This window comes from Galeopterus variegatus, unplaced genomic scaffold (genome assembly GCF_000696425.1).
Source record: "Galeopterus variegatus unplaced genomic scaffold, G_variegatus-3.0.2 Scaffold1158, whole genome shotgun sequence".
NCBI lineage: Eukaryota > Metazoa > Chordata > Mammalia > Dermoptera > Cynocephalidae > Galeopterus > Galeopterus variegatus.
In genome coordinates this window covers 326,291-342,349 of record NW_007727269.1, presented here as the reverse complement: position 1 = coordinate 342,349, position 16,059 = coordinate 326,291, and positions in this window count along the sequence as shown.

The window sequence follows — 16,059 nt, the reverse complement described above, 5'->3', positions numbered from 1 at the left end:
TGGTCAGCCCTTAATCCAAAAACTCTGTTCAAACTTCACCCTCTATTTCAACACGTAGGTCTGTTTTAATGTTTTCTTTCCTTTTTCTTTTTTTGGTGGCTGGCTGGTGCAGGGATCTGAACCCCTGACCTTGGTGCTATAACACTGCATGCTGACCGATTGAGCTAACCAGCGCCAGCCCTACACAGATTTGTTTTAACATACAAGTCATGGTTTCTACTGTACTAAACTGCTTAACTCTCTGACCGCACTTCCTCACAATCTTTAAACAGAATTGAGGCCCTAGGAGGATGGTCAGGCTTCATCCTAGGGCTCCATGGGCCCTGATGTTGGCACTTGTTAAGGAAGGACCAGCAGTGGCCCTGAGCTCTCCCCAGGGACAGGCCTGTCCTGCGGAAGTGCCGAGGCTGCTTGCAAAGTTGTTTCCACAGTGCCCCTCTGGACCTTCCAGACAACTCCTAACTCCCTGATCTTGTTTTACCTTCCAAGGCTTTCTCCAGTCTGGTCATTATCTTGATGCTTCTTCATGGGTCCTTCCTTTTGGATGTTTTCCCAACACCTACCATTTAATCTGTTGGAAACTGAGGTCATTATCTTGTTGCCTCTTTTTTTGTTTCTCCAATATTGTTCAAATCAGGTAGACTTTCCTGCCAGTTTCCCAGCTTTGTATGCTGTTTGAATTTGTGGGCAGAGGTGGAGACATAAAACAAGTAAACAAAGAAACGAACAGAAACAGATAAAAGACTCAGAGCTGACTCCAGTTTCCCAATAATTTCCCATCAGTGTCCACGGTTACCAAGGAGTAAGCATCACCTCTATTCCAATGTCAGGCTGGTAGTGAGAGGGAGCCTGGAATAAGATCACGAATCCTGGTAGAAAATGGTCCTTCCACATCTCCAGCACTGTGTCAGAGAGGAGGCCTCACCATAGCTTAAAGCAGAGATCCAGCACCATCACTGTGCCAATGTGCTTGGCAAGAGATTTAATAGAATCTTCCACTGAGTTGACTGTGCTTGTTCCAGTATCATGTGCACACCACCTTAAAGGAGTTTTCCATTGTTTAATTTAGCAGATGGCAGCCTGAATGATTGTTTAAAAAAAATCTAGAAAAAAGAAGTTTTTTTCTAAAGTTGAAAGGACACAATAATGAGAGACATGAGAAGTTGATTTAGTGACTTTAAAAAAAAATGGTGTCTTGCCCCTAAGCAAAGAGTCTTACAAACGTAGATAATATTAGTGGCACCTGACACTCACATGTGCTTCTGCATCGGGTCCTGTGCTAAGGGCTCTGCGTGCATTTCATTACTTAATTTTCTTCACACCCTCTGAAGTAGCTTCCCTTATCACTCCCAATTTGCACATGGCTCAAGGAGGTTTAAAAACTTCCCCAAGTTCATACAACTGCAAAGTGGCAGAATCAATATCCAAACCCTGGTCACTCTGATCCAGGACATCTTTTCCTAACCACTGCATGACGCGTCCACACCTGCCACCTTTCCCTCTGGGGAAAGCTTGCTTTTTTGCCTTGAAGATAAGAAACAATATCTAAAATTAACAGGAGCACCAGAATTCTGGAATCCCATTTATCATTCCAATTGTTAGTGTATTTCCAGCTTTTTATTATTTTGTATTTAAGGGATGCATTTAGTGAGGCACTGTGTGTTTTTTTCTGCTAGAGATTATCTTGGCTCTCAGGAATTAGAATTTATTTCTAAGAAGAAGATATTTATATTCAAAATTTAGCCAGGATGTCTTCTGGATTAATTTTATTAGCTCCTGTTGCTGAAAGTGTTGCAACTAATTCATACAAAACAGTTCTCAACATGTTTATAAAGGTTGCCTCAAGAGGGAGCTCCATGCAAGCCTTAGATTTATTCAGTTCTCTCCAGGCCTGAAACTTGGTTTTCAAACATATTTTCAGAGAATGGATTGCAGTCCTGAATGATAGAGAGGAAGTTCATGGAAGAGCCATGAAGAAACACACTAGAAGTACAGAAATCTGAGTTCTTAGGATGGAAACCATGAAAGTCTAGGGATTTAGATTTCTATAAAGATTATTGGAAGAAAAACCTATAATTCTTTTACTATGTGGAATCACAGCAGGGCTATTAAGACGGCAAGAGAATTGCTTTTCCCTATTGTTAAGGACTTGGTGGTGGCAGGGAGGAGATTCATCTCTCCTCAATAGCCCATTACATCATTTAATATAGTAATACGGTAGCCTAAAAAGGCGGAAGAGAAATGAGAATGGAATTCTAAGTAATATTTAATTAATCCAGAAGAAGGTAAGAAAGAGGAGCAGAAGAATAAAAAATAAAAAAGATGGGACAAACAAAAACAATCAGAGTGGCAGACTTAAATCCAATCACATCCGTAATTAACATTAAATGTAAGTGGACTAGACACTCTAATTTCAAAGCAAAGATTGTTATAACTGAGAAAAAAGAAAACCCAACTATATGCTGCCTTTAAATGCAAATACAGATGGGGTGAAAGTAAAAAGATGGAGTAAGTATGTCTTACAAATAGTATGGCTTAGAAAGCTGGGGTGCCCATATTAATATAAGCTAAAACGGACTTCAGGATAAGCATTACCAGAGTTAAATGGGGCAGTTCTCCAGGAACAGATAATAAATAGTCCTACACCTAGCAATAGAATTTAAAATACATGAAGAAATGTTGACAGAATTTAAGGGAATAATACACAAATCCACAATTATAGTTGGAGATTTTAATGTCCCTCTGTTAGTAACTGAGAGAACAACTAGGCAAAAAAGAGCACTCATGCATTTAGACTTGCGTCCACAGGGGGTCTGAGCTGGTGTCAGCCCGTGGGTGCTCTGCTCACAGTAGGTTTCTATTTAATTTTCCTGGCTAATGAAGAAGCAGCTGCCTCAGCATCCTTTGTTGCCCTGAGGACCTCTTGAGGTTGATTATAATTAGTCTGAGGCTGAACCTGAAGTCTTTACCTTGGCGAGCGAGCTACAAGCATTTTCTCTTCACTGGAACTCTCGAGATCAACCCTGTCCTCTAGACAGGATGAGTTTCTAGTGCACAGAGTAAATTGCTTCCACCCAAGTAAAGTGAGGCCCTATCTCCAAGGAGCACTTTGTAAGCACTGTTGACTGCAATGCCAGCCTGTCAGGGAGGGGGGCTCCTTTGAGGGTCCTCAGGGCTCAATGTTTGGTTATGCTGATGAGCACTTGAGCTCCAAGATTAGACTTTTACCTACATAGTTAAGTGACACTTAAAATCAAAGACCTATTATCTTGCAGCCACCCGCTTCAAGACCGGATTAAGTTCTGCTGGGAGCTGCTTAATAGGATTGTGGAAACACAAGGGCCGTCCTCACCCTCCTGGCTGCAGGCAGGCTCCCTTCTCACCCCCTCACTTATCAATTCTCAGCCTAACCATCTCCTGTGAAGGGAATTTTTCAATTTCCTGCACTGATAGGATTTAACCATTTTCCAGGCCTGAAAAAATAATGGATTTGGACATTGTGGACACTCTATCAGGATAATAAAGAGGGGTTATTTAAGTTAAAGCATCTTACGCTTCTGTATCAGTTAAGGCATGTGTGATTGTGGGTACCAGAACCTCCAGACTTGTCTGAGAGTAATTTTTATTTCTAAGCGAGTCTTTTCTTAGTGCAATTTAAGCCTTTTTCCCTTGCTTTCTAAATTCAGTGGAGCTAGAAAATAGAGCTGCTATTATTCAACTCTATTCAATGGGGGGAGGAGGGAGGCATACAAGCTTAAATTAAACCTAAAAAGCCAAATTAAAGAAATTTCACATTCAGTATTTGGTGATTGAGAGGAAATATCCAAGATCCAAAAATTACATTTTACTAGGCAAGGGGATACAATGTATTGAACAAATAGGGAGCTGGTTTCCAATGAACTTTCATCTTTAGACATACATTGCATCAAATTCCACCCAAAGCAGAAGAAAGTAAAAAAAACATTAGGAATTGATCCAGGGAAAAGGGCTCAGAGGGAGTCCTCAGGCTAGTGTTGTACGGAATCATTCAACCCACCTGTCTGGTGACACCTGGGTTCCCGGGTCCATTCTTCTATTTTTAGAATCACGATTGTGATAAATACAGTATTTGTTCCTTCTGTGCAGTACCTTTTGCATCTACTGTTCTCTCCATCTGGTTTCCTCAGCCACGTTAGTAACTCTACCTGATGCCACAGAAAGCTTCAGTGCCCCTTAAATCCTCTCTGGTCCCAGTGGCAGGTCCCCAAATGGAATATGGCATTTTTCCATCTTGTCTTTAGTGAAAGAAACAGAACACGAAAGGACAGAACTTTTCACTCCAGCCTCCTGAAAGGCCCTGCCGTTTGCCCCTAACTTTTATTACTGCTTAGGTGACGAATGAGGGGAAGGGGAATTGTGATATCATTTCAGAAATAATCTGGCAAATCTAAATGAATTACTTCTCTTCTGATGGTTTCACTGCAGCTTCCATTCAGAACCCCTGTATTTATATACTCGTATAATAGGTGTAGGGAAGGGGGCAAAGGTGAAAACCTTCTTGTCTCCTTTTTCCTTCAATGATCATGACACTTTAATGGAAAAAGAGAATAGGACTCAGAGTCAAGGAGGTCTCTGGTTAGTTTTTGTGACCTCGGACACAAGAGTCTCCTCTGGGCCTCAGTCTCATCCTTGGACGGGGGAGATCAATATTTCGCTGCCTGCCTGGCGACACCGTGTGACGGTGACACAGTCCAGGTGAAAGCTTTGTGGTCGGACGATCCTTAGTCACCAGGCTTGGTTACCAGAGATCAATATTTCGCTGCCTGCCTGGCGACACCGTGTGACGGTGACACAGTCCAGGTGAAATCTTTGTGATCAGACAATCCTTAGTCACCAGGCTTGGTTACCATGCTCTTCTTTCCGCTTAGTTATCTCTTCTCATAGCCTGTTTCTCTTTACCCTAATTTCGGTCCACGAGTCCTACTGTAACATCTTCCTACTTTATTTTCTATGTGCTCTTGCACTTGACCAGTGAACTACCATGGTTTTCATTATTTACCATGTACCCAAGCTTTAAATGAGAAATTTTTGTCTCCAAAACTATTATGCACTTCACAATACCGTCCCTTTTTCAAGGATGAACTATTTAGTTTCATTTGGCCATTTTCTAATCTTAACATTTGTAGCTTACGTTCAGTACTGAGAACTCAGTGTCTGAGCTCTGGTTTGGAAACTTGTTCTGATGGATGAAAGGAGGGTATTTCTGTCCCCGACTCCCTTTCCTGGGGCTGCTGGGTACTTTTGCCTTCAATCTTTCCTTAGATCAGCCCCACAGGACTCCTGCCTCTAGCAAGAAACTAATACCCTCTGGTTTCCAAAGCTCCTATTTGTTTGTTTTTTATCTCCAGACCGAAGTCTCTTTTTAAAGAATTTTAACAACTGATTTGTTGTAAGACATTAAGCTAGAAAGCAGTGTTATCCTACACTGCTCTTATACTCTAGGGTTTAGGGTTGGTGGCCTGCCTGAGTTTTCTTTTGAGGATATGTCTCATTGATGTAATTCTAAAACAATTTTAAACCCACAGATTAAGAACATATGTTTCTTCATGTCACATGTGGAGAAACTTCGACTCATTCTGAAGTCTATATTGGAGAATGTCTTTAAAGCAAAATTGTGACTTTACAGCTCTATTATCTACAAATTATATCAAGGCTGAATAGAGCAACCAGAGGGTCAGAGCAAAAGCCTATAGGACCTGGTATTCTTTCTTGGACAAAGGCCTCTGTGTTTTTTTTTATTGTTGTGTGGGAAAGGTGGGTGGAGTGGGAGTGTGATAAGGTGAAAAGATATGTTTTCCTTCTCTTGTATCAGTCTCAGAATGTCAGGAATGTTCTTCAAAGATGGATCTGTCAGCATGACCTTTGCTAACTCCCTCTTGAATCTGTTTATATTTCATCTGCTACCCCTTGGGACGCAAGTTTCAAATTTTCATTATCTGCAGTAGTGCAGTACTTCCTCTTTTTGTCCTAACATTACCTCTTCCAGGCTTCAAGGAGGGCCCTCCGTCCTCAGTCTTTGGAAGCGATGATCGCATCTACATTTTCTCCATTCCGTTCAACTTGATCCTGGAGGCTCTGATGGTATCTGCTCTGCCTTTGTCTGTCAAGCCTGAGAAGGCTAATTTTGGTCCAGAAAATGGAAATTTTTCAAAGGGGCTTTCCTCCACTAGAAAAATAGTTTTTGACCTAGGGTTTTGATGAGGGTGCACCGGTCCTCAGTGTTGAAACGCAGGAATACGTGTCAGTGATTGTTGACAAAGGGTTAAGCATCATGGACAGCATTAGCGCAAGGAGAAAACAGAACTGATCCAAAGCATATAACGTATGCTCCAAAATAAGCCAGGCTCGCCCCTCTTTAATGGGATCACTGCAGACATGCCAAATTCTACAGCTAGTCAATTGTGTACATATGGTAAGACTTTTCATAGCATCCAGCATTTGCTGCAATACGATTTTAATTGCATACAGATTGGATAGCTGGAAGAAAGCACTGGAATTAAACAGAATGAAGTTAAACACAAGCGCTTTTATAAGCAGCCCTGGTTTAGGTTAAGACGTCGTCGTATGCAAACGACTGCTGGCGACAGTGAGAGGAATGTGCGGTTTGGGGCCCTGGGGATGGGACATGACTCATCCTCAACCTGGGAACCCAGTTGTTTATCTGGAAGGGGAGAGTTTAGAGAAATGAGGATCATACTCCTTTTGATGCTGAAACTGTGCTGGTGCTCACACCTTGTCACCCACATTCTTCCTTCACAAGTATAGGGCAGTCTCTGCAGGACAAAATTGCTCTCTGGGCACGAATTTCATTCAACTTGAAAGGCATGGGGGACTGGATATGGCAGACAGGTTGTTTTGAAACTTTTTCCCCCACCCAGACTTTATTAGACTGTGCACCTCGTGTCTCTGGAAGTTGATTTTACATAGTGATTTCAAAAGTGATGCTGTTTACTATGCACAAGGAAAGAGACGGAGCAAATTTTGTTTCAGATTCTGCAGTTTTGACTCCTGTTCTTGAGCATGTATGGGCCTTTGCTGTGCAGAGGGAGAAACCGCTACTCTGGAATGTGCTTTTCTCAAACTTTAACAGCATATCTTTGGTTTTCTTTATAACTTACCAGGATGGCTTTTACTGACCAAATATCTTTTTTGGTGAGCCACTTGGAATTTCAGCTTTCTCTTTCACGAAATGAAGTACACCCCCCCCCGCCCAGCTGACTTAAGGAGGTTTGCCTGAAGAAGCTTGAAGCCCTGCAGACAAAGGAGAGAAGACGGACCTCATGTCAGAAAGACGTGCAATGATAGCTCATTTTCTAGAACCTGTCCAGTGACCCCCACAGACCGTTTCAGGAGAGGGGCCAGGTCATAAGGTGTGGTGCTGCTGCTGCAGAGCTGGGTATGCCAGTGAGGGAGGCTGGCAAAGGCGCAGGCAATGGGCTGTGAGGATGAGAGGGTCTTCTCCCCTTGTCCATGGAGGAGGGGGATGAGCCTGTGAGGAATCCTGTCACAGGGTTAGAAGAGCCTCATTGTGGGTGAAGAAACCACATCCCTTCCCACCTCCGCAATGGGCTGTGAGGATGAGAGGGTCTTCTCCCCTTGTCCATGGAGGAGGGGGATGAGCCTGCGAGGAATCCTGTCACAGGGTTAGAAGAGCCTCATTGTGGGTGAAGAAACCACATCCCTTCCCACCTCCATCTTTGGCCAGGGCGGGCATCTGCAGCTTCCACCTGCCCCACAGCCTCCCACTCATCGGGACGGTGGCCACAGCAGTGACACACATCTGTGTCCATGTGCTTCCGCCTCCCTGGGTGAATGTGTGTGCACAAACACTAACCCACAGACATACACACCTTCATCTGCTTCTCTATCATTTGGGCTCGGGCTCGGTCATTTTTCTTGGGCAAGTCACCAATTTTAGGTTAGAGGGAGTTGTGGGCTTACTATTTAATTATTTGAGTTATTTACTTATTATTTACTTATTTTATTTGAGTTTCTCCATAATAAAGATCTATGGGTTGAAATATCCCACTTTGGGAGAAATGACAGGACTATCAATTGACTAAAATATAGCCACTAGATTATGAATTTTTTGAGGGCAGCATCTGTGCCTTACCCTCTTTTGCTGGATAAATAATGACTCTCAAATTAATTTCACTGAGTTGCAAAGGTTTTTTATTTTTTTAATGGACTATTTAATAATGTGTTCAGATATATTAAAATGACATCTACCAGTCATACAAATAAGTTTCTCCTTTTTTAAAAAGGAAGGAAGGAAGCATCATTTATACTTAATTTCAGATATGAATTCTCATTTCTTCTCTGATATTTACTCCAGTGGCCTTAAAATATTGGCCCAGGCAAAGTTAAACATTTCTAGAAGCCACTTCCATGGAGCTCAGATACTTAGTTACTGAACTCTAAACAGCAGGAGATACTCCTTCTTTAGAAGAAGTTTTAGGCGCTCTTTAGAAGAGTTGCAAAGGCCCTTTTGCTGTTTAGGGCACTCCAAAGAATTCACTTTATACAAGTGCCCCCATCCTGTCCCCACGTTGTCACCACACCACCTCCCCTGTTGAGACCACTACCCTCTGGGGCCTGGGCTAAGCTCAGCCACTCCGAGACCATCTTCTTCCTCACTTCTCCACTGTCATCCCTGTGAAGAGAACAGGTTCACAGGGGTGAGACAGGAGCTTGATCAGCACAAGAGGTGACTGCCGTGGGTGCAGTGCGGCTCAACCCCTTGCTCTGGGACTCTGATTTCCCCTTGCTGACCTTTACGACTCTGCCATTTAGTTCCTAACCCACCTGTGTGCCAAGTAGTAGGGTAGGAGTTGAATAAGTCATGACTTAGAATACAGGGGCTGCCCTCAGTGTAGCAGGAAGCATTAAACAAATAATTTCAGCACAATGGAAGGATTTGCTGGAGTAGAGGAGTCTCCCAAGAACTGCAGCTGCCCCCTAAAAAAGGAGCAAATAACCATGCCCAGGAGTGTCAGGGAAGGCCTTCCAGAGGGGGATATTGGGCAGAGGGGAAGGACGAGCAGGACAACACTGGACAGCCACACCGGGAAGGGAATTCTAAACCCTGGAGATGAAGTAAAGGTACACACATGTCACAAAACCTGGCACGTTTGTGGATAACAAAAAATTCAACATGATCAGAATGCAGGAAAAATGGGTGAGTGGGAATTTACTGGATAAAAGGCACTGGATATAAGGCCAGTATGCTGATTAGGGCCAAATTGCACTCACCATGGTCAACTGTAATTATTTATTTACGTGTCCTTATCCCCTGCCAATGTATTTGCACCCTGAGATCTGAGAATGGGCCTTACTGATGTTTTCCAGTATTCCTGAAACCTATTCTGTTTTTATGAGGGCCCCACAGATTTTTATTGAATGGACGCCTGAATGGATGTTGATTGGTGCTGGAAGTCATTTTAGCCCAGACTGCTGAGCTGATTGGACTATGAACAGGTCACATTCCACAGTGATTGTTTGTACTTTATTTCTTGGGCAAAATAGAGTCATTACAGGTTCTAAAACAGAGGAGTGGCCTAAACCTATCTGTGTTTTAGGAAGTAATTCTGGCTATAACATGACAGATTGGTTTGGGAGAGACTAGAAGTGGGAATAGTCAGAAAACTACCGTAATGGTTCAGAGCAGAGAGGAAAAGGCCTGAGAGGATAGAGACTTGAGACACATGTGTAAGGCAGAATTAGAATCAAACCTCAATTGGGGGTGACCAATGGGATAAGGAAGGCAGAAACTAAAGATCATTGTTGACTCAAGAGAAACTAAGTCTGACTTTCAAGTAGAGTTATACTCAAAGATGAAAAGGAAAAGAGATCCTAACCCTAGGGCACTAAACATAAATAATTGATTGACATTTGTTTAGAATAATGCAACTTTGTAAACACAAGTTGACTGATGAGTAAGATTTACTTGGAAATGCAAAAGAACTAATTTATATAGGATATTATATATTGCTGTTATAATATATGTAATATACAAATATATGAGTAAAGAGTATATTCTGATGCTGTAAATGCAATCAGGGCCTCCACATGTGGTCTCGCAGGCTGTGCACTGCACAACTCTTGGGGGCAGCAGTGATAATAGCAATAGGTCTCACACACACACACACACACACACACACACTCACACACACACCGTGAAACTGCCATATGTCCCTCTTATTTTTCAGCTCAACATATTCATGGACTGTTACTTTTAGCAACAGATAAAGAAGGTGTTTGGGATGGGAATTTGGTAGACTTGCTAATCATCTGACAGGGGACCTTCTATGGCCAGGTCATTAGTGTTAGGTGTGTTTTGGGTGGGAGTGGAAGGTATCTTTTTGTGTCAAAAATAAGAGAAGTTTTTCTCCTTTTAAAGGACTTGAGGGACTATGTTCTTATACCCCCTCAGTCAAGCTTTCTGTTGGTGGTTATGGTTTAAGGCTTCCCAGGGTGTAATGTGCCCCATGCTGTGATGCTCAGTGTTTCTGCATCTTGTTCAGAGTAATGAGGAATGACACGTGGACTCAGCCATTCGAAGGGATAGATTCATAGAAGTGGATGAAGAAAATAGGATCCCTTATATTCTTCCACAACAATCATATGTTGTCTTAAAATTTTTGTGGATTTTGCTCACATGCTTCAGGGGAAATGGCTCCAAAATGTGACGGCCCAGAATTTAGGTTTGGCATATGCTTGGCTGTGGCCTGCCGTGGCTGGGGTTTCTAAACCATTACAGCACTTCTCAGTGGCTCAAGACTGCTTGGAGATTGCAGGAGGCTCTGCAGAATTTGTCAGAGAACAACATCTTCCTGGATGTCACTGCCAAGGGCTAATGGAAGGGAAAGAAGCCTTGATTTCAGAGCAGCCTAGACGACTGTGTTGTAGACAATCTCCAGATACTGAGTCCCTGGGGATCCAGCTGCCAAACTGTGGTCTGGAATCAGGCCTGGGCACAGAACAGGTAGTGTACAAAGATCTGTTTTTCTCCACACTTATTCATCTAGTGGAAACATGTAAGGCTGCCTCCTCCAAGCCTGTGCATTTATTTTAAAGAATGTTAGAAAGGAAATATATCGCTTACCCTCTTCCTCCCTCTTGGGGAGTGTTTATTGTGATTGGAAATCATACCGGTCCACATGGTTGTGGCTTTCCCCCACTCTTTGTGCTCCTATGTTGAACAGCCCTCTGTGAAAATAAACAGAAGAAGACGAAGTTTTTTATCCAGCTACAAAAAGAGGAGTGAAGTTAGATTCTGGGGGGCTAGAAGCATATAACCCTGGCTTGTGTCCTCTGCCATGTGCTTTCTTTTCTTGCCCCTGGAACGAAGCCAGGGGGTACAGCAGAGGCCTTGCCAGAGCTGGCTGGCAGCCCAGGCTCAGGTATCCCGCAGCCAGTGGGACTGCTGGTCCTGGTTTGTTGTTCGGTAGAATTTACCTGGGGCTTATCTTGACTGTTCCTGTTGGGAGAGGAAATTTTGAGCTGCTCTGAACTTGATTAAACCTAAAAGCAAGAAATAAAACTGAAAAAATGTGTGCATATTGAATATTTAAAAATATAGTTCCAAAGCTAATAAAACCTCCATCTGTTGGCACAATAGATTAGACTGACTTGCCATCAAACCATCTTGAACACATTCTTAGAGAGGAGGAGCCGGATAGTACCTAAGGCCACATGAACAACACAGCATACACAGAACCACCCAGCCCTCAAAATCCAGCCTCTCGTTTCACAAAGGAAGGAAACATGAGCTTTAACCTCATTCTTTTTGTCCTACTAGAGTTGGAAATACCAAGTAATTGATCATTGTATTGTGAGTTCCCCATTTTAAGCAAATGATTTATTTATGTAAATCTCTTTAGTTTAAAAGAAAAAAACCCCACAAATACAGAAAGCCACACAAATCCAGTGCATGGCTTAATGGATCACTATCATGCGAAAACCACCACCCAAGCCGGGAAACAGAACTTTGCTCCTATTCCGGAAGCTCTTTCTCTGTGCACCCCAACCACAGTCCCTTCTCCCCCCTCACAACTAGTCACTCTCTGACTTACTATCAGTTTCTTGTGTTTTACTTTTAAATTTCATCACCCACATGTTCATCCCTAGATTCGAAAGTTTAATCTTGCCCATTTAAAAACATTTAATATGAAGGAACTTCAAAAAGTTCATGGAAAGATTTATATTATCTTTGTTTTTGTTTTGTTTTGTTTTGTTTACTTGGTACAGTTTCTTCTTTTGCTTTTTTCTTCTCTCAATTCTATTCCATGAAATTTTTGAAGTACCCTCGTATATCTTTTCATTATTTTTTGAAGTATAAATGCTTTCTCCACCCCCTTATAATTTATAATTTAACTGTTGAACAACCTTTAAAGAAAACTTCAAGTATTTAAGCTAAATTCTACCAGTCAACACAATTACTTTAGTCACCTTGTCTTGTGCCTGTAATTTTTTTCTGGAATCAAATGGTAATACCTCCTCTCTGAATACAGGAAGCTAAGAGAGAAAACAAACAAACAAACAAACAAACAAAAAACCAAAGTGGTAACAACTAACTTTAAATTAAACAGGGTAAAATCTAAAAATAGGTAAAATTTAAAAGGCTAAGAAGCAAAACAACTTCATTCACGAGGGCACAGTCCTCACAATCTAATCACCTCTAAAAGGCCCTACCTTTCAATTACTGTAATTGGATTTCCCACCCTCTGAACACAGTTACAATGGAAATTAAGTTTCCAAAACATGAACTTTTAGGGAACACATTTGATCCATAGCATTAACCAGAGTCCATCTATACTCCTGTTATAAAGAAAAATTATGTAATAAGCTCTCTGCCTTATTATTAATGTTGATCCTTGAACACATTAGTTAAACCTGAGTACTTGGTTTAAAAATAAAGATGTGTGAAAAACCACATACTCAGGAAATATCAAATGCAATTTCATTAACTTGTAGGTATTCATACTTTTAATTTTTTTACTTGATAATTTATTAGCATTGATAATAATAACTAAAATGGTGAGTATTTGCAGAAAAGCTTTTGGTTCATGAAGCACTTTCACATGAACTTTTCCATTTGTTCCTTAATAGAATAAAAAATCATGCCCTAATTATTTTTCCCACTTCCAGCATATGCTAGCGCTCTCTCCTTACTCATAACCTACAGTGAAGAAAAACTTATCAAAGACCTTGTTCTTTGCATGGTTCTGTCACACATGATGTGTGAATAAACACAAAATATTAATATCTAGTCATTATAATTTTATATGCTTCTGGGGCTATTTTGTATAGTATCCAATTCTTGTCATCTTCATAAGTCAATTTAGGGAAAAATATGGATTAAATATGGATCATCTCATGTCATTGCTTGTTAACAGATGAATATGCAGTAACCAAGTCCCCAAAATAGCACGATGAATTTGACTGCCCCCTGAGCTACTTCTTATTGCCTGGTCATTGCATACCCCGTGCCAGAGAGGTTATGGTATGGGTGACACAGTTTACTCTAGAGGTAGGTCTTTTTCCCCTGGCCTTGAATCCTTACTCAGACACCTGAGAAAATGTCTCCACATGACTGTCTAGTGGATTGCCACAAATCCTCAACTTATAAACATGGTTTCCAGAATATATCTAAAGGAAGTTTTATTAAAAGGACAAAAAAATTAATAAAATCCTGATAAGGGAGGTTTCAATAATCCACCATTCCAAAGGAGTATCTGTTCTCAGGATTAAGGTAATTTGAAGGGCCCCACGTCTGGCTTCCTACTTCCTGGCCTTCCAAACTCCGAGGTTCTCCCGCACTCTTACAATGGTGGGGTGGTGAGAATTCCTTCCCTACATAGCCAGTGCTTATAGACCTTCTAGCAGCTCCCACAGTTCTAGCAATGAGGGCTAGATTCGGGGTTCCATCGTGTTGAAGTTTAATCCCCTCTTCTCGAGCCTGGATCCATCACGCAAACATAGCCATTGCCTCTTGTGGCTTGATAGGTGCCAACCCCTCTGTCCCAGGCTACAGGAGAGGGGAACCTCAACTTTGTTTTCTCTCTCATCCCTGAAACTTCACACCAGTCATTCTCAAGCTCTTCCTACCTCTGAGAATTAAATTTGGGCATCCCATCCTCAAGAGAGTTCTCCTTGGTGAAGAACCCAAATTGTACCCAGCTCACTGGTGCTCGGTGCTACTTAATCCCCGAGGAGACACTTTCTCCTCTCGGCTCTTGTCATTTTGCATGAACCTCTAAAATAGCACTTGTCACTTTGTTCTACAACTTGAGAACTTTCACATTTTTTTCACCATGACCTACAAAAGAAAATGTATTTTACATTGCAAGCCAGTACTCATAAATGTATATATATTGATATAAATGTATAGCCATATCCACATGAGTTTCCTTCCATTTCCCATATACATGCTATTTTCCATTCTATGCTATTCTGTTCTACTTTATTTACTATTCATCAATTTATTTAGTTATTTTTTATTTAATATTTTTAATTTAAACATAATTGATTGTACATATCTGTGGGGTACCATGTTGGACATCAGTACCTGTGTGCAATATGTGATGCTCAAATCAGGATAATTAGTATATTCAACTCATTCATTTATTTTTAATGCTAATCAAGACCCATCAGATGAATCTCATGATCTTCTAATGGGTCGCAAGCTGCAGTTTGAACAATACAATTCTAATGAACGTGTCTGATTCCTTCTCCCCCGTCCCTGCTAGACTGTGAACTCACAGAAGGCAGAAAGCGTGTCCATTTCTTCTTTGTATCTTGGTGCCTGGTATGTAGCAGATGCTCAGATAATATTAGTTATTTATTGAAAGAACTCAGCCTTGGGCCGGCCCGGTGGCGCACTGTGCTAGTGCGCTGCTTGGGAAGCGCGGCGGCGCTCCCGTCAAGGGTTCGGATCCCACATGCAGACCGGTTCCCGCTCACTGGCTGAGCGAGGCGCGGGGGCAACGCCGAGGGTTGTGATCCCGTTGCCGGACACGGAAAAAAGACAAAAAAAAAAAAAGAAAGAACTCAGCCTCTCTGAGTCTTTGTGCCCCCATTTGTAAAATGGAGAAGTGCCCGTGCATACCTGTTGAGGCAAATGTGAGAAATGACTGAGATCGTGTGTTTAAAGCAGAGACCACAGGGCCCAGCACCATAGATGCTCAGTTAGCATATGTTTCTTTCTGCTTTTCTATGCCTAGCTCTCCCTTTAGTTGGCCGTTTGACTCTGCACTGCAGTTTCTTTAAGTGTAACAAGAGGTTTGAACTCCTGTAGCCAAAGGTCCCAATCAGCTTGAGCACTAAGATTTCCAAGATGCTGTGGAGCCAGAGGCAGTTAGTTGTCCTTTGGGGACAGCAACTTGTTCCTGGAATTTAGCACAGGTCATGCTCTGGCTGAAAATATGGGACAGTCATGCGGAAGAGCCAGAGTCCTTTTGGTCATTTCTCCATGAAAATTATAGCGTTGAGCTTATTATTAGAATTTCATTGCAAAAATAAAAATTACTTCCACATTTAGAAAGAACATAAAATAAGCTTAAGATGAACATGAAATTTAGAGTGTTTTGTGAATCAGAAGTGTCCATATGAGAAAAAAAGTCTTCAGGAGAGCTATTATTTCAAAAACATGAATGTCAATTAGGTCCGATGTAGCAGGAAGAGCACTGGCTAGCTGGCCGCTAGCTTGTGGGTGGGACAGCCTCCCTGGATCATTTCTTCCTCTGTGAAAAGGAGTGCTCCATCCATCTCCAAAATTCTGGGATCCTAAATAGGAACTTGGAGTCCTTTGTTTCACATTTGCTGTTACGTATTAACCAATGAGGAGGTGAAATTCCAACAAAAACATATCTCAGCTGCAGGGTCCGAAACCAATTCAGTGCCTACAACCTTTTCTCTCTAAAATCATTTCTTGCTACTGCCACGTGGAAAGACTAAATGATGCTTTAGCCAAGCTTAGAGCCAGTGAAGAGTCACGTTAGCTGTTACCTGTTACATTAA